Genomic DNA, 22,914 nt, shown 5'->3' with positions numbered 1-22,914 from the left:
TGGTGTTGACTTGATGAATTATTTTCTCCTGTGGTCAAGATGACCACCCTATGCTTAGTCTTGGCCTTGGTTGCACAGCTTGACCTGGACTTATACCAGATGGATGTCAAGATGACCTTTTTACATGGAGACTTGCATGATGAGATTTACATGGAGCAGCCTAAGGGCTTTGCAGACCCTGGCAAGGAACACCTATTGTGCAAGCTAAAGAAGAGTCTATATGGCTTGAAGTAGATACCTAGGGAATGGTACCATAAGTTTGGTGCATTCATGCAGTCACAGGGCTACAGCCGCAGTGCTATGGATCCGTGCTTGTACACGAAGAAAGCCCATGATGGTTCGTTACTGATTTTGGTACTCTATGTGGATGACATGCTTTTATTAGGGACAACTCATGAGGAGCTAGATGCTCTTAAGGCTCAACTTAAGAAAAGCTTTGAGATGAAAGATCTAGGACATGCCTCTCATATACTTGATATGCGCATTACGCATGATAAATCTTAGGGACTACTCTATCTGTCACAGAGTGAGTACACTCATAAAGTCCTTGAGCGCTTCCGCATGCAGGATGTTAAGCCTATTGGATGTCCATTACCTTCTCATGTGAAGGTTTCACAGGCCGATTGTCTATAGACAGATGAGCAGAGGGCTGAGATGGCCAAGATTCTCTATGCATCAGTCGTGGGCAATCTTATGTATGCCATGATAGCCACCCATCCAGATATAGCTTTTGCAGTTGGGGTTGTGGCACGTTATATGGCTACACCTGGCAAGAAACATTAGGATGTCGTGAAGGGTATCATGAGGTACCTAAAGGGCAAAGCAGATATGTGCCTTTGCTATGGCAGCCAAGATACAAGAGTCGTGGGGTACACTGACTCTGATTATGCAGGACATGATGAGGGATCCACAATTGATTCATGTCCTGGATTCAATACCCGTGAGAGTGGAAGGAATAGCAAGAGTATCGATGGTGATGCAAAATCCACATCTAACTCTTTGTTTGAAGTCAATACTCATGAGAGCGAAAGGGACAACATGAGCATCGATGTTGATTTAAAATCAGCTATAGCTCTTGGTTGAGAGGAGTCAATACCCATGAGGGCAGAAGGGAACCTACTAGTACCAAAAGCTGAGGCCTAGACTTCTTCACAAGTTGTTCCAACTAATTTTGAAACACAAACCACATGGAGACTAGTCTCTATCACTATTCCTTCTTTGGGGGATTTGTTAAATTCGATCCCAACATTCAAGGACTTTGCAAAAAATGGCTCAACCGGATTGGCATGTACTATTGGAAATAGAAGTGGCAGCCCCCTCACTACAATTACATTGGAGAAGGAAGTCTAAAAGGTGTAGTAGGAGCTTGTTCCATGAGGACCATCATCAGCCCCACTATTTTGGCGATTTCTCTTTGGTTTAAAGGTCAAGTAATTAACAATGTTTTGCTCGATAGTGACTCATGAGTCAACATTATCACAGTGGGAACTTGTCAGGATTTTAGGCTAATGAATTGGGAACCAACCCTCTTTTTTATCAGCATGGCAAATCAACAAAGAGTGTGGCTTGGGAATTATCCATTTAGTCTTGATGGAAGTAGCAAGTGTCCCATTTTTTATTTCTTTGGTGGTGCTAAACATGGAGCATATAGGTGAGGATTACTAGGTCTTGCTCGGATGCCTTGTGTCGAGGCAAGGCTAAATCAATCATAACTGAAATTGTGATTGGCCAATAATTTGTCGAGGTCACTATAAAATCTGGATCTTTTTGAAGAGAATGCCACCTCCATCAATAGCTTGTAGAGTGGTGGTAGCTAAGATAGTCAACATGTGTCGTTTTTGCTTCGAAGTCTAGAATCAAGATTCTCATACCCTTGGATATCTAATTCTATGTTGGTACTGGCTCTTGTCAAGTGGGGATTGCGGATCCAAGTACATGTGGCCATTAGTTGACCCACATTTCTAAATCCATCTTCACATGGAATGAGGTGGCGAATCTAGCATTTTGATGATGTCTCTAGCTATTACTTTCAAAGGCCCCAATTCAAGTCCCCACAGATTGGACCAAACCATTCCATGTATTTGTGGGTGTGTCAAATATATTACAATTGGTAGTGTGATCATGTAGTAGGATTAAAATGGATTGTTCCAACCCATCTTTTACGCTAGTAGATGACTGTCCTTTGCTAAGAAAAATTGAACGAGAATGCCTTCGAATGATATATTCAGTTAATAATTTTTGACATTATTTGCTTGGTCATTCATTTGTTTTTCATGTGGATCATCCTATCCTAGTTTACTTGGTCAAGCAGCAAAATGTCATAGGATGCTTGGCTAGATGGATATTATTGCTCCAAGAGTTTGACTTTAAAGTCATGCATAGACCGGGACCTCAACATGCCATTGCAAATTTCCTCTCCTGACTAGATTATAGAGAAGCTCTTCAGGAGTCGATGACGATTTTTTAGACGCTCAACTCTTTTCTGCAGCAATCGATCCATCTAACCCTCCCTAGACTTGGTACATGGAAATGCTAGTCTTCCTAGACTTAGAACAAGTCACGAACCATGTTTCGATGGACTAGCACAAAAAATGATTGCTCTTTGAGCTGGCCTTTTGCATCTGTCCTCCTGGGCCAACTTTACCATTGGGCCCTATCCAAAGTACTATAGGATGTGGTTCTCCCCATGGAGAAAGATGTTGCATTGTAAGAAGCTTATCAAGGAATTGCAGGAGGTCACTTTACAATTGATGTCACTATCATGAAAACCCAATAAGCAAGATTATGGTGGCCTACCATGCATGGTAATGTTGCAAGTTTTTCCAACAGTGACTCTTACCAGTGGCTCAATCAACCCCTTCCTTGGGATCGGTTGTCACCACTCCATCTAATCTTGATGTTGGAACTTTTTTTAAAATGGGGATTGGATTTTTTAGGTCCCATCCAACTAACAACATCTTACACTAGGAATAGATATATCATCATCACTAGAATGGATTACTACACTAAGTGGGTAGAAGCTTGGGCACTCCCTAATAATTCAGCCTAGACAATGGCTAAGTGTTTATTTAAGGATATTTTCACCTACTATGGTTGCTCAATGGAATTGGTAAGTGATCATAGTAGTCACCTTATCAATAAAGTCATCAAGCATATGACTATCTTTTTCATGGTCATTCATAAGAAATCCTCTCCATACTACCCACAAGCCAATGGCTTAGCCGAATTGACCAACAACACCCTATGCAAAATCCTTACGAAGGTGGTGGAGCGATAGAGAAAAGATTGTTGGGATATAAAGCTCCCAACATCATTATGAGCTTATCGCACATCCTTCAAGGTGGTAACATGCCTTACCCCTTACAAGCTTGCTTTTGCCATCGAGGCAATTAAGCCTCTAGAGTTTATTGTTCCTAGTCTCGGAATTGCTATGAAAGATCATCTTCTTCCATAGGAGTCCCTCTCACTCCAAATCGAGAGACTAGCAAAACTAATGAAGAAAAGATTCATACTTTCTACCTATTGTTAGAAGTCTAGTTTTGGTAGAAACACCAAAACTAATGAAGAAAAGATTCATACTTTCTACTTATTGTTAGAAGTACAGTTTTGGTAGAAACACCAAGTGCATCGCCTCTCCAAGAAGTGGCTCTTTGAGTGAGGACAAGCAGTACTAGTCTTTAGAACTTGGATGGGCAAGCTTCCTTGCAAACTAATGATGTGATGGAGAGACCCTTTTTGGATTCTTCACGTGACTTTATTGAATTCTTTTTAACTTACTAATTTTTAGGAAAATCTTCTTCCACATTTTGGTCAATGGATTCCTATTGCAGCACTACTCTGTGGATGAATTGGTGCGCCTTTTGTCAACGATCACTCTGGAGTGCCGTCAAGACCTAGAAGTTGCCCCTTTCACATTCAATTCCCAAGCCCTCATTACCATATTTTAACTCTATTTTTACACATTACCTTTAATCCCTCCTTAATCTTCTTAATTATCCTTAATTATAGCAAACATTTACCATTTTAGACACTAAAATAATCATATCTTTCAATATATGCATCATTTAAGTGTAAGTTTTCATTCCTAGATTTTTAAAATGTATTTCAACTCCGTTTTTAGCTTACATTTTATTAATGATACTCAAATTTCTTAATATTCGTTAATTATAAAAAATACAAATTTTAATCTATTTTACTCAAATTTATTAATATTCATTAACTACAGGAAAAAAAACAAATTTTAGTCTATTTTTCAATCAATTTGATTCATACCAAGCTACAATTTGTTGGGACAAAAAATGGGCCCGACAATGGCTCCAGGGCTCTAGCTGGGGGCTCCCACACACATCAAACAACCCACATGGCCTCATTGCCAAGAGCATCTAGATAATATCAACTGCTCTATCTAAATATTTTGTTTGTAGACATGAGTGTCAAGGCCAATGGTTTGCCCATCTCGACTCTAAGCATGGGGAGCTTCCCATACATAATATTCTCCTAACTCTTTTTTAACTTGATAGCCCATGATCCTATAGGAAATTGTAGTACCCTTTGTTGAGAATAACTTAAATTCCTTGTTTTATTATTTCATTTTCTTTTGGGGAACATCTTTGTTGTGGCATCTTACTTTATGCATGTTTTAATGTATATTTGTGATCTTTAAGTGGGATAAATTCCTTGATCTATTATTTCATTTTCTTTTGGAGAACATCTTTGTTGTTCCATCTTAATTTATGCATGTTTTCATGTATATTTGTGATCTTTAAGTGGGATAAAGGTTTTGGAAGGAGAGGCAGAGAGAGTTACTTTATTGTGTTTCTTAATTAAAGTAATGATATCTTTTACTTAGTTTAGCAAGGAGGGCTTGTATGAGTTAAGAGCAATTAAGATTTTGTGGATTTCTAATAGGTTCCCTCCTAGAAGTGGAAAGTTTTTGTCTTTGAAATCAATCCTTCTTTTGACTTTATCTAACAAATCATAACCCAAAGTCAAGAGAGAGATTTGGCAAGGCAAAATCTATATGCTTCCCTCCTAGAAGTGGAAGGTTTTTGCCTTTGAAATCAATCCTTCTTTTGACTTTATCTAGCAAATCACAACCCAAAGTCAAGAGAGAGATTTGGTAAGGAAACATGCAACATTCATGAAATTAATGCTTGTACACCTTTTTTCCCTCCCAGTTAGACTCACACATAAAAAAATTCACAAGGGGAGTTGCCTCCCCTCCAAATATTTGTCATGAGACAACAATCCTTCTCCTCTAGCCACCTACCAAGGAGGGTTCACCCAAGTGTTTTAAGGGACAAGGGTCCCAACCACATGAATACACCTTGTAAACATAGGTATCTCTACCCATGATGCACCTTGTGGGGCTTGAACACACAACCTATAGGTTGTGAAGCACAAGCTTTACCACTAGGCCATCACTTTGGGGACAAGCTCTACTATATAAATGGATAATATCTCCAAATAGTGCTAAAATTTGTGGTGTTCTTTAACTTCTAAGTTTAATTTTTGAGTCGTTCCTTTGTTGATAAAAGAGAAAATGCTCCTTGTATTGATGAACATGGTTAATGTATGTCCTCTAACCTCAAGGCTTATGGACATATGAGCTAGTTTTTTGTGATGGAGGAGGTTTGAATATGTAGGTAATTTACCTCTTCTAGCCACTCACTCATTCATTTCTTGACATCACTCCTAGAATTGCATATATTTTGTCCAAGTTATGTACTTTCAAAACCCACTGTTCTTATTCTCTTTGTTTATTTTGCAATATTTTGCTATAGGTCCTACATATTGCAATCAAAGCATAGTGGACATACTTGACTTTCTCTTTAATATTGAGCATTGTCAATGTCTATGTCCATAGGTGCTGACATTTCTTGTTGTTTTTATATGGAGGATTGAAGTCTACATATTCAATTAAGATATTACTATGCAATATGCAGTTTGAATTGTTTCTTGCAATATTTTAGGACCTTGGTCTTGTAAATAACATGGAATATCATGTCATAAGCATGACCAAAGAAAATGTAACTTCATAGCTTCAAACATTGTGTGGTTAATTCTAAGCAATGATTGAGTATATGTAATTGTTCCAAATTATATTAGGGTCCATCTTCTAGTTTCTATAATTATTTAATTATCATAATTCTATTTTAGTTAGAATTTTTGCATAATTTTAAAAAGATTAGTTTTTAATGTTTAACCAAATTTAATTGAATCATTTCGTATTGTTGCATGAACCATGTGTCTTCTAAAACACATATCATGAGACTTTTGATTATCTGTAGCCATGGTAGGCATCTATATTTTTATGAAATGATTTATTCAAGTGAGCATTTCCTCTATTGGTATACCTACAAAAGCTCTTGAGCATATGTGGTGGTCCAAGGATGGATTTGCTTTTATTGAAGCTTGACTTTGTTGATTTTATAGCAGAGACGATAGAGAATGAAAGGGAAGTAGAACCCAGGAGGAAGAAGCTTGGTGGTGAGAGTTATGGCAGATGGAGAGCAAGAGCCAAGAGAGAGAGAGACTCAAAAGTCGGAACTCCAACAACCACAATGTGTGGCCAGGCCTTCCTTTATTCAAACTGTCACTAAAAGAATAAAGAATAAGTGATTGTGGGACGGGCGCTCGCCACTTGCAGTGTGCAGTGGCGGGTACTGTCACTGTAGTAATACACAGGTGGCTAGGCAGAGGCGCCTTTACCCCCACAACCTCCCACTTAAAGGCGAATTGAGCCTTTAGAGCATCTAGCTCCTCATGAGCTGTCCCTGCTAAAAGCATGTCATCCACATAGAGTACCAAAATCAGTAAAAAACCATCATGGGCTTTCTTGTGTACAAGCACGAATCCATAGCACTGTGGCTGTAGCCCTGTGATTGCATGAATGTATCAAACTTATAGTACCATTCCCTAGGTGGCTGCTTCAAGCCATATAGGCTCTTCTTTAGCTTGCACACTAGGTGTTCCCTGGCTGGGTCTACAAAGCCCTTAAGCTACTCCATGTAAATCTCATAATGCAAGTCCCCATGTAAAAAAGTCGTCTTGACATCCATCTAGTACAAGTCCAGATCAAGCTGTGCAACCAAGGCCAAGACTAAGCGTAGGGTGGTCATCTTAACCACAGGGGAAAAGACTTCATCAAAGTCAACACCATATTCCTGCTTAAAACCCTTAGCAACCAATCGAGCCTTGTATGCCGGCTTGGGATGTCCAGGGATACTTTTCAGCTTGTACACCCACTTGCATGGCAAAGCCTTCTTATCCTAAGGCAAGGAAACCAGGTCCCAAGTCGGATTCTTATGCAGTGAGTCAAGCTGAGACTGCATAGCCCTCTCCCAAGAGTTACAATCACCCCTGTGCATAGCCTCATCATAAGTGAGAGGCTCTCCTGCATCTATAACCAATACATAATCCATAGAGGGCACAAAACGGTCAATAGGTCGTCTATCTCTAGTAGAACGCCTCAATCTAGGCTCTGCTGCCTGACCAATATCATCTCTAACATTAGCATATCTAGCATTTGGGCCATGAGCATCATGTGATGTTGCACGCTATCTAGCTGGCTGTGGAGTGGGCTGAACGGGAGCAGGTGGACCCTTCTGAAAGATAACTCTGTATACCTCAAACACTTTCTTAGGCTGCATATCATTTTTTCCTCATGAAAGATGACATCATTGGCTGCATATTACTTTCCACACCTGCGGATCCCATAGACAATAATCCATCTCTCATGCATCTCCATAGCCAATGAAAATGCATTTGACACTTTTAGGATCTAGCTTATCGCATTTGTCCTTGGGCGCATGGCAAAATGCTTCACATCCAAAGACACGCAAATGATCATAAGAGGGGGGACTTGCCTGCCCATACCTCCTTTGCAACTTGAAAGTCAATGCCACTGCTAGGCGACCTGTTAATGAGATGCACTGTAATAGTAACTGCCTCAGCCCAAAAGTGTTGTGGTAAGCTAGCCTGGCTAAGCATACTACGGACCCTTTCCTGAATGGTCCTATTCATGTGTTCAGCCATACCATTATGGGGAGAGGTGTAAGGGGCGGTCAACTGATGCTTAATACCCCGCTCATCACAAAACTACTCAAAAGCACGTGATATATACTCACCCCCATTATCTGACCTTAGGCATTTGAGCCTTTTCCTAGACTGGTTCTCTGCCAATGCAAGCCAATGCTGAAATGTGTCTAAGACATCGTATTTTCTCTTTATGGGATAAGCCCAAACCTTACGTGAGTAATCATCTATGAAAGTAACAAAATACTTTGCCCCACCAACAAGTGATTGACAGGGCATGGGCCCACATACATCTGAGTGCACAAGAGCCAAGGGCTCACCCATGCATTTCCTATCAGACTTTTCATGCATATTTCTAGTCTGCATGCCATACAAATGTTGAGAAGACAAGCTCAACACACGCGGATATTGATGATGGACCGCCTGGTTAGATGGGTCCACAAGTCTACACTTAGCATGTCGTTGGTCATTATGACTCTCACATGGCCACTGACTCATTACTTATTATATTCAGATTGTTACACCTATTTACAACTGGCATAGTTATAGCGCCAGTCGACTAGTGTAGTCGGTTATGCATTGTTTGACTTAGTAGGCCACTTTTCTTTATGTTGTATCTTATCTATACTTTGTGTACATTGTAAAAGAGTGTGGAAGAAGAAGAAGAAACCAGTAAGAAAACGTTTTGGCATCTATCTCTCTCCTTGTCTCTTGAGTGAGCTTCTCCTTGTGCATTTTGTGTGTGTTCGATGCAGCATCTTGAGCAAGTCCCCCCACCACGTGATTCTTGACATGGTATCAGAGCCGTGCCACTGAGAGAGGCACATTTTGAAGGCTGAAGTGAAGGAGAAGAAGTAAGGTTCGAGTAAGCAAGCCATGGGTAAGAAGCTCTCCCATCCTTCCACTCTTTCTCTTGGATAGTGCATGTGGAGGCATTGGAAGCAGGGCAGAGCAAAAATCTTAGACTACAGTGAGATTTGGTGTGCGCAAAGAGCACTACGTATTCTACAAAGGGCTTACCCATAGTTATTTTGGGCATTTGAGGCCGTTTTAGGCCCCGTTTTAGAGCCACAAGGTTGCAGATAGCAGTTTCAGGGTACACTGTGATTTCGGCTGTTTTGATCGAAAGTGGATGCGCAGGTTACAGATTGTGAATATGTAATTCTTGAGGTGTTTGCAGGAAGCAAACATAAGGATAATTTGCAAACAGGTTGCAGATTGCATGTATTGTTGAGCAGTGTGTGAAAAAGGCTGTCTGGTGTATTGCTGTGCACTACAGGTCGAGGGTTGCAGAAGATTTGCTTTCTGTTTGGTATTAGTTTTGTGATAATGGCAGAGAACAGTGGAAGCCCCATCATTGAGAAGCTAGACAAGAACAACTACCCTTCATGGAAGTTTCGTGTTATGAACTTCCTTATTGGAAAAGGCCTCTACGAGTTTGTTTCAGGTGAAGAAAAGGAGCCGGAGGTGAGCGATCTTCCAACTGCAGAAGAGACAAAGGCACGGAATGAATGGAATGAAAAAGACAAGAAGGTCATGTATTGGCTGTCTACAGTAATTGACAATAATATGCTAGGTCATATTAGAAATGCAGAGAATTCATATGCAGCTTGGACCATACTTGAAAGTATGTTTTCCGTAAATACAAAAGCACGAAAGATTCAACTCAAGCAAGAGTTGAATACATTGAAGAAAGGGAAGATGTCTATCAATGAGTATGCACTGAAGGTAAGGAGCATTGTAGATGCATTGGCAACGATTGATGCAATGCCCGATGATGATGATTTGGTGTCGTCTACCTTGGGTGGACTTAACAATGAAAAGGCTTGGAAGTCTTTTGTAACTTCCGTATATGTCAGAAAGCCATTTTCAGATTTCGATGAGTTGGTCTCTCTTATGATCACTAAAGAGATCAACATGCAGAGTGAGACATCTGAAAGAAGTGGTGAACAGGTCCAAGCTTTCTACTCCAGTTCAGGAAGGGGACGTGGTAGGTTCTCTTCAAGAGGCCGTGGTACAGGACGTGGTAGTGACAACCAGCAAAACAGATTGAATCAGCAATTTGGCAATATGCAGGTTTCAGGAGGTCGTGGTAACTTTAGAGGCAGGGGGGCTTTAGAGAAAGAGGTGGATGGCAGAATAGAGGTTCTAAAAACTCTGGTATTGTGTGTCACTACTGTGGCAAAACAGGTCATATTGCAGCCCAGTGTTATTCTAAGAAAGATGATATTCGCAATGGTAAGTTGCAACAAGGAAACTATGTATCGTCTTCATGACAGAATGAAGACAAAAATGAACGCCTGTTTGTTATACAACATATACTGAATGTTGTTACAAAAAAGGGAACACATGATAATGTTTGGTATGTTGATTCAGGTACATCCAATCATATGACCAGCCATGCAGAATGGTTTGGAGAGATGCAGGATTTGCAAAATGCAGGTTATGTGCAGACGGGTGATGATTCATGCCACCTAATTTCACACATTGGAAAAGTTTCCTTGTCCTTGCATGATGGTATGATGGGATCTAAAATGGGCCGGTACTGGCTCATGTACTAGTCGGACCTCTATCATGCGCTCAACAACCCCACAGCCTCGCGGCCAGGAGCGTGGATGACACATACATCATCTTCCTAAACATCTTGCATTTGTATCACGTCTTGTAGTCTAACTCTAACCCAATTAGCACTCCTCAAAGGGAGTCCCTAGCACATTGCCAAATAGCACAAAGTACAAACATAGGAGGTCCTTCCACGGCTGACTGCCGCTACCTCACTGCGACTCTCCTACACCTTGGGGATTGGCCCCTCGATGCGTCGCTAAACAAAGATAACACTTCGCACATAGTTCTCTCAAGGTACCAATTAATCGTATCTAGGAATGTACCATACCTCACTTTCTTTCCCCTTGGACCCATCGCCTAGCCTACAACTTGGGCAACCTTACTCACTCAACGTTGGTCATGTTCCTCTAGAAAGCAATTGCCATGCATCCAGGATGTATTGTCTGATACCTTTTATCATTTTATACTTCATGCAAATTGTGAATGCCCACGTGCTCAAACAAAGAAAAATCAGCATTGTGCACATGTGGAAAACATTTCTTTCAATGATTTTGACTATCGCTCGTATGCGGCTTTGCATGAACCTAGCACCGAGAAACCCTCGTGCTACTAGGTCCTTATTTCAAATTAACGATCGATCTATATGATATACATAGAAACCAGCAAGCTTTTTATCATTTCATTCAGCATTTAAACACCTTTTATACACTCTACCCCCTCACCCGTTTAGGTTGTGCATTATTGATCGGTTTAGGGTAATATTTTCCACGTTATTAATGTATAAAAAGCAATAAAAACTCACTAAAACATAAAGGTAGGGCTGAACTGAGGCTAAACCTCATAGTTCAGACCCCCCATACATACACAAACATGAATCTTATTTTTCCTTAATTTTCGGCACTCAAAATTCATTTTTCCCTTATTTTTTCCCATTTTTCCTATTTTTATTTGTATTTTTCTTCAATATTAAATGACTGAAAATACAAAATGAGTTGTGGGCTATGGCCCTTAGGTTCATTTGCAGCAAAAACACAAATTTAGTCGGTGTGTCTTATTATATTTTCCATTTATATATAAAAAACACCCAATTTTTCCATATTTCGCGTGTTTTACGGGTTTTATACTATTAATTTCAGTCACAACACTTATGATTTTCTGATTTTTTGAGCATAAACTGATCGAAATCATAGCAAGCGACATCATAATGCATAGTCATCCCATGGGAACAAATATTCATGAAGAAAATTGCATAAAACATCAATTTCCTTTGTAAAAATGAAATTACCGTTCTTTGCGGGTTGCGGATTTTTATTTGCCATGTCTTGGGACTGATTTCTAGCAGCCATTAATGCTCATGACAGTCCACAATCAGCAATCTTCATTCCTCTTGAACCACGAAGCAATCCGGTCTTCATTGGACAAGCATCCGTCATCCATTCTTCTTCTTCTTCTTCACCACATGAATCTGCCCTTAGAAGAGAGAGAGGGAGGAGAGAGAAAGACTGAAATTAGAGATCTTCATAGAGACCACCATTTGACGGGCGAGAGGCGGCGATAAGACCAGCATCCAGAGGGGATTGAAGCCCCAATGTCGATTGGGCAGGGTGTTCACAGCCAACATGTTGCCTCCATCCATGCCATGGCGCATTTTTCGGCGCTAGATAGGCGTCGTTTTCTTCCTCTCTCTCTCACCACAATTTGTTGCCCAAAGTTCCATTCTACATAAAATTTTTGGGCTCCCAAAGGTCATGCCCACTTTGGCCAAAAATAAGTCCACCTCTACAAATCTTGCCCGGTTTCTTGGCTCCTTCCCCGTCCGGACTCAGAATTGAGCTCTGAAAAATCTTGGGCGTCCGGCTCGGCATCCCGTATTGGCTGGTAACTCTTGTCAACCCGCACGGCAATCTGAAAAATTATGAAAAATCAACAAGTGTTGCTCGAGCGCCTTTAAAGCACTTTGACGCTTAAAATCGTCCTAGATCGAGCTGCCGCCTTCGACGTTGAATATTTTTTCCTTGATATTCGTAATTTTTAGCTATTTTTAAGCACTTCTCGGCATCAAAATTCCACTCTCATTGGCGACCATGGAATAGGGCGACTCAGCCCGTCGAATCCCACAATAGATATGCACAAATCAACCAAAGGAAGCATCAAGCTGATACAAAATAGATACGTATTAAACACAGCACATTGCTCACCCTACCCCCTAACAGAACCAATGCATGACATCCGCAAGGAGTAGGCCTAGCATAATCTGATAAAAGGTCTGAAGCTAGTCACTAACCAACTGCTCCAACACGGCCAAACTAAAAAAACTATCGAAGAGGTTGCCCTAAGTGGTGGTCTGAACTACCTACCTAACTAAGGACAACACGACTAGGAGTTCCTATTAGGCAAGGACTCCTATAGCCTGATTCAAAAAGTATTGTTGTGTAGCACATGTCTTCTTTTAGGGTTTTCATTTTCTATATTCGGGCATGTAAAAAGGAGGGAGCTGAGCGTAGTGACCTAAGGAGAACAGGGCATCGGCCTCAGGACCTGTCTCGGTACCCAAGAACCTACCAAGCCCTCGCAAGGCGACACTTAATCCTTTTCTAACGCTCACTTTTATTTTCGCTCCAACCTTCCTTAGTTTCTTCTTTTCTAGCAAGATGCCACCCCTAGGAAGACAAGGCATCGGGCCTGGGTCTGACTCGTCCCCAGGAACCTACCAGGCCTTCGTAAGGCAATGATCATATGCTCATAGATTTTCCTTTCTTTTCTTCTCTAGTTTTATAGGGGTTAGAACCCCTTTTTACACACCTTTGTATATATTTATTATCTTTAAGATATTCAAGGTTTTTTTCCCTTTATCATCTTTATTTTCCTTCTACATGCTTCTCTAACTGCCTCACAACTAACAAGAACTCCTAGAACGGCTGCCTAGCAGGCTAGCAGAACAGGGTCACTAGGACTCCCTTCTAAAACATGTCTTTTGATGCTCGACAATGTCTTTACAGAAGGCAACGACTACTCAGACCTCCCTCAAACATACTTAACCTAAACCTCGGACTTCATGCCTTGGATGCTGGTCCCCAATAAGAAAAGAAAATCCCCTTAACAAGTACACGAACACATGTAGCATAAAAACCACAGTACTCATAAAGGAGAGATATCACCTGGATAGGGCCACAAGAAGCTTCCACGCAACAAAAAGGCTCCTTCCAAGCTCTTCTTCGAACCTGTCTAGCACAGGACTAAAACAAGAAACCATTAACCGTACCTGCACTAAATAGACAACTATCCCTCTTGGCCTAACGAGATCAAACAAAAGAGCACCTACACATCCTTCCCTGGAAGAACCCAAATGGACAATAATATGCTCCCTTCCAAGGAGGAAAAACAGGCTCGTAGCCTAAACTAAATGCATAAGGTTATGACCCATCCCTCCTGCATATATGGCAAGAGGCGTACGCATAACATGTTGTCTAATCAACCTATGGGTCCAGGATAATAACGGTAGATTGGTCTCGGCAACTCTTTGCATCACCCATACCAACCAGCGTCTGCCATATATTGCATGTTCTGATAACATACCCCACAAGCGACTGGGTCCTGTTTCATCATTGATCACAATATCCATACTAGGACCACAATTAAAGAAGAGGTCTTCCTCATAAGCAAGATTTGCCAATGAATCCGCAAACTGATTCCAATAACGTGGAATCAGCTGAAAAGACACTCTCTCAAACTCTTCAAGTCGGGTCATCGCAGTTCGATGATACATACAGAGAATGGGATTCCGCACTGTGTATGTCCCATCTAGCTGATTCAGGATCAACTGGGAATCCCCTTTTACTAACAACTGATGAATACCACCTTGTTTGGCAATACGCAGTCCCATAATCAAGGCTCTATACTCCGCCATATTGTTAGTGAATCCTACCCCGAGATAAGCAGCTAACTTCATCGTAACTCTTCGTCGGGGATCTCGGATTACTACTCCAACACTTCCTTTTTTATTAGGGCCCCTGGACGCTCCATCAAAATATAATATATACGTCCACAACGGGTTTACACAGCCTGCCATCACGAACTCCTCTATTCGTAATTATGGTAATCAAAGTTTAGCATGTTGAGAGGATGAACTGACAGCTCCATCCCACCTTCTTCATTGAACTCAACAGGGATACTCGTCAACAGTCGTAAGCAGTGATGGCAGAAGACTTTGATCTCCCACACAAAGATTCTGTCTTCTTGCTCAATCACTTTGTATCCTTTGCTCCACCAGATGAGTTTCCCCTGATGGTATCTTTGCTCTAGATATGGGTGCTCCAAATATGGGATTAACCGACCCACATCAATCGACTTTTAAGCTCTTCCACAGGTCTCAAATCATTCCTAGCATGGACATGTAATGCATTTTCTTTGTATTAGCAGACTTAGAAATAATAAGGTTTAATCTTATTAAGATTAACCTTATTTTTAAACTCTACTCCATGTAAATCAGCTAATAGGGCCATAGACCTATTCTTCCCTAACCTGACAATCTTGTAGGGCCCGTCCCATTTAGGTTCCAGCTTCCCTGGAAATAGCTCCCTACGGGCATCGTAATAGAGGACTAACTGCCCTTTTTTAAAGGTATACTTCTTCGCTCTAAGGTCATGCAACTGCTTCATTCGACGCTTAGCTACCTCCTGGTGTAATAAGCTCTACAATTTCAGCTCATCCAGGTGGGCTATAGTTGTGAAACGTTCAAAAAGGGAATCCTCATCTCCCAAGGAATGGTTAATTGCAAACCGTATGGTCGGCAATTCGATTTCAAGGGGTAACACACACTCTTCCCCATAAACCAATTTGAATGGAGTATGGCCGGTAGCTCTCTTGAACGTGGTATTATACGCCCATACTACCACATACAGCTTCTTGTCCCAGTCTCGTTTCTTCTCAGAGACTATCTTAGACAAGATACCCACAAGCTGTTTATTAGTACTTTCAACTTGTCCGTTCACTTGCGGATTATATGGAGTCATTTTATTGTGCTTGATTTGCCAAGCCTCAGTCAAGCTTTTAATCACTTTGTTCAAAAAATGGGTTCCACGGTCCAACACTAATTCCCTCGGTGGACCAAAGCAGCAGATAATCTACTCTAACAGGAAACTTGCGGTCTCTTTTGCATTGTCATGTCTCGTCGCCCGCGCTTCTGACCATTTTGTGAAATAATTGGTGGCTACTATAATATACCTCTTTTGGGTAGTAGATAGTCATGATAGGCGTAAGTAGGCATTTCCTATTTTCTCTACTGTCATGCCTTTGACAGGTATCACATCGCTTCACATACTCAAAAGAATATTGGAAGATAGACAGCCACCAATATCCGGCTCTTAAAGCTTTCTGCACCGTCAACCATCCTGCAAAGTGCCCTCCACATGCAAAGTCATGGCACTCTTCCAGGATAAAATGAACCTCGTCAGGCATCACACATCGGCGGTAGATATCATCAACACCCTGCCGATATAGTGTCCCTGCGATCAAGGAAAACTTCAAAGCTTGTTGTTTAATTTTCCTCTTTTCAGACTTGGACAAACCAGCTCCCGTCTCTCCTGTTGATAGATAGTGTGTAATAGCAGCATACTAAGATGGGATAGAAGCTGTATCAATTTTAAAAATTTCCTCAATATCGCTTCCTTCAGCCAAAGTCTCTTTCGGCTCCTCGAAATCCACAAGGCATTCCACAATACCCTGCAACATCGGTGGCTTACTCTTAATCTCATAATCAAACTCCTGCAAAGTGATTAACCACTTTGCCAAACGCTCAGACGGCTGTAGCTTGTTCATAAGCAATCTAAGTCCTTCCGCCTTCGTATAGATCACTACCTTTTCATAGAGGATGTAGTGCCTGAATTTCTTAGTCCCAAAGACCATCGCAAGACACAACTTCTCCATGTAGGTATAATTGATCTCCGAAATGCCCAATTTTCGACTAGCGAAAGCTATTGGATGATACCACTTTTCCTCCCAAATTTGGGCTAAACAGCAGCTGATACTATGCATAGTGGCTGGGATGAAAATATATAGAACACCTCTGCTCTTTTAGGTGCTTTTAAAACAGGTGCTTTAGTGAGATCCTGCTTCACATCCTCAAATGATATTTTGCAAGCATCACTCCATGCAAATAGACAGTTATAGGATAATAAATTCATTAATGGCAACGTTCTTTTTGCCAGGGCATTGATAAACCTTTGATAATACCCTACAGATGACAGAAAGCTATGTACCTCTTTTGGAGTGTGTGGTGGACTCATAGCAACTATGACCTTGATCTTTTCAGGGTCAGTTGCTATCCCTACTGAACTGACCACATGGCCTAGCAATAGCCCATAAGGTACTCCAAAGACACACTTCCGTGGGTTAAGAGCGATACAAAATTGTTTGCAACACTCAAAGCATTTTCTCAAAATAACCAACATTCTTTCCCTCACAGTGGCTGCCCCCAGGTCATCAATAAATACTTTCAACTCATCTGGGGAGATGTCACCAAAGGTCTTGTCTGCTGTTCGTTGCCACAATCCAGGTGCATTGCATAAATCAAAGGCCATCACATGGTATGCAAAAGTACCGAAGACAGTAATAAAAGTTGTTTTCAACTTGTCCTCTTCTACAATTGCCATCTGGTTATATCCTGCAAAGCAATCCATAAAAGAATATATCTCCCTACCCGCTAATTGATCCAAAATCTGGTCAATAAACGGCAACGGGTAGTAATCTTTAACTATCTGCTTATTCAGCTCTCTAAAATCTACACATAATCGGATCTGGTTGTTTTTATTCTTCCTGATAACAACTGGTGAACACCATTCTGTGTGTTGTACAGGGAAGATTAAACCAGCTTTTCTTAACTTCTGTAACTCCTCAAACAGCCCGTCCCTCAATTCAAAAGGCATACGCCTTACCTTCTGACGCATAGGACAACTGCCTTCTTTTATAGGAATAGTATGAACAACCAGGCTGGGAGGAACGCCTCTCAACTCATCATAACTCCAAACAAAGATATCGCGGAATTCTTGAATCAGGGACACATAATCCTCCCTTTCTGCTGAACTGAGCATGGAACCTAATTTAATTGGCCGCGAATCATTCGGCGTGCCAAGGTCTAACTCAATCACATCCGCATCTCTTATCCTATCTTGCGGCTCTATCGGCTCATTTAGAGTTATCTGATAGATATCCTCTGTAGTGGACCCCTCTTTAGATTCATCACTGGATGATGTCTCACTACGAGATGGATCGTCTGCTGTTTCTAATTCAGTAGAAGATAAAGGTGCTCTCTCACTTTGAGGAGACTCAGGATAAGCATCGACTATTACTCGATTAGCACCTCTACCTAGAACCACTCGACCATCGGGTATATCGACTTGACAGTCTGTTCGTAAGATCCAAGGTCTACCTAGCAAAACTCGATAGCTAGGGCATCCTGCAAACCTTATCATCCTAAAGTCCAAGAAACATTCTACATTCGCAACCGTAACATGGACCTTAGTAACGCAACCTTTTGGTTGTCTTAAACTATCATCAACCATTCTCAGAAGGGTGGAGCTGTCTTTCTGGATGCTTAGACCCAACCTCTCCATCAACTCTGAACTCATGATGTTGACGGAGGATCCAGTGTCTACAATGGCATGTTCCACTAATATTCCATCTACATAAGCTGGAACCCTGGGGCAGTTCTTTTCAGCATGGTCGAACCAATCTTCCCCTACTCGTGCTATGCCCAGAGGTTCCACAATATACCCGATACGTAGGAACTTCTTAAATTCCTTGCGTACCCCTGGAGATAATTTGATCAATTGCAAGAGGTTCACATCTGGTTTAACTTCGCAAAGAGAACTTGCTAAATCGAAGTCATGATAAGTAGCCAAAGCTCGCTTTTCTCGCCAAACCATCCTCTCTTTTGGTCTTTGGACCAGTTTTGGTGCTTCTTTCTTGGCTCTTGCCTTCTTTTTGGGCATCTCCTCATCCTTCTTAGGATCGCCTTTTCTGTCAAACCGGCTTTAGCGGTCCCCCTTCTATGCTAGGACTCTGGACTTGCGTCCCCTTATCCCCTTGTTTAGGGTTTGCCTCAACCGTTTTTGTATTATCTTTGTTAACCTCTTTAGCCTTTTGGCCTCTTGTCACGGCTCTTAAGTTAGAGGTTTCAGCATCATTGACTCGTACAGCCTCAATAAGGCTGACTCCGTTGCCTTGTGGCAACTCTTCTATAGTTGTTTTTCCCCTCTGCAATATTTGCCTAGGTGCATCATTCTGCTGCAAGTTATTTCCTTGCGCTCTATGATTTACTGGGTCCGGCTGTTTACTCCCTTGTTGGAGAGAGCTAATCTTACTCCAACAGGTAGCAGCTAGATGACCCGACTTCCCACAAATGTCACATTTCACATTTGGACAGTTTCTGGGAAAGTGCTGTCTGCCACACCATTTACAACTGAATCTAGAGGGTCCGCCCTCCTCAGGGCATCGACTCCCTATCAAATTTTGTTGCTTCTTCAAGAAATTAATGTCGACGGCTATTTGTCGATATTTCTCAAAAATCATATCGGTATAATGCTTCATCATATCCTTGACTTCACCAAGGACATTAGATGCACTCGACTTGTAGCCTCGATCGTCAACTCGTCGTTCCATTGGCCTAACAATTTGATTTGGCACTGGCTGTTGACCACCAGGAACAACATTCGAATTTGAAACTTGGCCTCCAACATTTGATGGAGCCAACTGACTTGCCATGGGCATTGTCACACTGGGAGGAGTGGTAATAAAGGTACATTCGAAACCATACTCCCTCTCCCAATAGGGTTAGTCATAGGCATCCCTTGACTTCCATTCGTCAATGCTGGATTGCCACTAGGTACTAAACCCCCATTAACATTCATTCGAGATGAGTAGGCCGTTTGTAATCGTGCTTCTACTCCCTCTGCCCGTGTAATAGCGGTGTCTATATATGCCAAGGCCACACTGCTTAATTGTACTTGGATATTAAAGTCCAACCCATGCAAAAAGTATTGCAATTGGGCAGCTGGTGGAATGGGAATGTAAGTTTGCAACTTGCGAAATATTTCCTTCAACTTCTTAGAATATGCTTTTACATTCTCATGAGGATCTTGACGCGTTATATTCAAGACCCGCAACCAATATTGGCCACCTCTGTCAGGGGCATATTCCGCTCAGAAAGCTGCATAGAATCGATCAATGGTGGTTATGGTTCCAGACTCAATGTTGTGATACCAAACCGCAGCCCTTCCTTTTAACGTCATATTGAAGAACATCATGAGATGTCCCTCGTCTTGGATGCGATAATTGAACATCAATATCTGAAATTCACAAATGTGAAATTCTGCATGATTTTCCGCTAACCCATTAAAAATGGGCAAGGAAACTCCTAAGGCTGGTAAATCCGGCGTCCCTACAGGAATCGCAGTAGGCTGTGCCATGGTGACAATCGGATTAGCAATAGGAGCTTGAAGTGACAAATTCACACCCCCGCTTGAAGTGGGTAAACTTGGTGGAGAAGAGGAAGAACTTATGCTTCCTCCTGCCCCTAATGGAATAGGTGGAGAAGTTAGGTGACTAAGACCACTGCTTCGTATACGTACTGGACTACTCCTTTGAGGAGAATAACGGCTTACGATCTCTAACCGCCGTCTAGCCCTCTTAGCACGTTCTGCTTTCTGGATTTCGGCTTGACGGTCCTTGTCAGAGGACATAAACCAACTTCCTTTTGGTCCCTAGAAACCCTAGATCCGAAAGCCACCACTTATAAGTGGCTCTCGGCAGATGCACCACTGCTGGGACCTAAAACGGGCCGGCACTGGCTCATGCACTAGCCAGACCTCTATCATGCACTCAAAAACCCCACGGCCTCGCGGCCAAGAGCGTGGATGACACATACACCATCTTCCTAAACATCTTGCGTTTGTATCACGTCTTGTAGTCTAACTCTAACCCAATTAACACTCCTCAGAGGGAGTCCCCAGCACATTGCCAAATAGCATGAAGTACAAACATAGGAGGTCCTCCCACGGCTGACTGCCGCTACCTCACTGCGACTCTCCTACACCTTGGGGATTGGCCCCTCGATGCGTCGCTAAACAAAGATAACACTTCGCACATAGTTCTCTCAAGGTACCAATTAATCGTATCCAGGAATGTACCATACCTCACTTTCTTTCCCCTTGGACCCACCGCCTAGCCTACAGCTTGGGCAACCTTACTCACGCAACGTTGGTCATGTTCCTCTAGAAAGCAATTGCCATGCATCCAGGAGGTATTGTCTGATACCTTTTATCATTTTATGCTTCATGCAAATTGTGAATGCCCACGTGCTCAAACAAAGAAAAATCAGCATTGTGCACATGTGGAAAACATTTCTTTCAATGATTTTGACTATCGCTCGTATGCATCGATGCATGAACCTAGCACCGAGAAACCCTCGTGCTACTAGGTCCTTATTTCAAATTAACGATCGATCTATATGATATACATAGAAGCCAGCAAGATTTTCATCATTTCATTCAGCATTTAAACACCTTTTATACACTCTACCCCCTCACCCGTTTAGGTTGTGCATTATTGATCGGTTTAGGATAATATTTTCCACGTTTTTAATGTATAAAAAGCAATAAAAACTCACTAAAACATAAATGTAGGGCTGAACTGAGGCTAAACCTCATACTTCAGACCCCCCATACATACACGAACATGAATCTTATTTTTCCTTAATTTTCGGCACTCAAAATCTATTTTTTCTTATTTTTTTCCATTTTTCCTATTTTTATTTGTATTTTTCTTCAATATTAAATGACTAAAAATAAAAAATGAGTTGTGGGTTGTGGCCCTTAGGTTCATTTGCAGCAAAAACACAAATTTAGTCAGTGTGTCTTATTATATTTTTCATTTATATATCAAAAACACCCAATTTTTCCATATTTCGCGTGTTTTACGAGTTTTATACTATTAATTTCAGTCACAACACTTATGATTTTCTATTTTTCTGAGCACAAACTGATCAAGCTCATAGCAAGCAACATCATAATGCATAATCATCCCATGGGAACAAATATTCATAAATAAAATTGCATAAAACATCAATTTCCTTTGTAAAAATGAAATTACCGTTCTTTGCGGGTTGCGGGTTTTTATTTACCATGTCTTGGGACTGATTTCCAGCAGCCATTAATGCTCATGACAGTCCACAATCAACAATCTTCATTCCTCTTGAACCACGAAGCAATCCGGTCTTCATTGGTGAGAGCGAAATTTTGATGCCGAGAAGTGTTTAAAAATAACTAAAAATTAAGAATATCAAGGGAAGAATATTCAATGTCAAAGGCGGCGGCTTGATCTAGGACGATTTTAAGCGTCAAAGTGCTTTAAAGGTGCTCGAGTGACACTTGTTGATTTTTCATAATTTTTCAGACTGTCGTGCGGGTTGACAAGAGTTACCGGCCAATACGAGATGCCGAGCCGGACGCCGAGGATTTTTCAGAGCTCAATTCAGAGTCTGGACGGGGATATGACCAAGAAACCGGTCAAGATGCGAAGGGGTGGACAAAATTTGGCCAAAATGGGCAAGTGACCCTTGGGAGCCTAACTTTTAATGTGGCATGAAACTTTCATGCAAATGGGATGAGCAAGAATCGTGGAGAGAAGGCAACAGGAGGCGTTCGAAAATTGCGCTTCATGGGATGATCATCAATCTCCAGCATCAATGCAACCCATGCAAATGATCATTGCCCTTGTCTACCTTCTCCTTGTTGCTAACTCTATTGCCGCCTCTCGCCCGTCAAATGGTGGTCTCTATGAAGAATTCTGATTTCAGTCTTTCTCTCTCCTCCCTCTCTCTCCCCTAAAGGCAGATTCATGTGGTGAAGAAGAAGAAGAAGAATGGATGACGGATGCTTGTCCAATGAAGACCGGATTGCTTCGTGGTTCAAGAGGAAGGAAGACTGTTGATTGTGCACTGTCATGAGCATTAATGGCTGCTGGAAATCAGTCCCGAGATATGACAAATAAAAACCCGCAACCCGCAAAGAACGATAATTTCATTTTTACAAAGGAAATTGATGTTTTATGCAATTTGCTTCATGAATATTTATTCCCATAGGATGATATGCCCACGGAGCAATCCGGTCTTCATTGGATAAGCATCCGTCATCCATTCTTCTTCTTCTTCTTCTTCACCACATGAATATGCCTTTAGGGGAGAGAGAGGGAGGAGAGAGAAAGACTAAAATCATAATTCTTCATAGAGACCAGGGCGACAGGCGGCGATAGAGTCAG

Source organism: Lygodium microphyllum, chromosome 6 (genome assembly GCF_053477565.2).
Source record: "Lygodium microphyllum isolate KBCC chromosome 6, Lygodium_microphyllum_v1.1.10, whole genome shotgun sequence".
Lineage (NCBI taxonomy): Eukaryota > Viridiplantae > Streptophyta > Polypodiopsida > Schizaeales > Lygodiaceae > Lygodium > Lygodium microphyllum.
The sequence above is the reverse complement of the archived record's forward strand: the minus strand, read 5'-3'. Positions refer to the sequence as shown.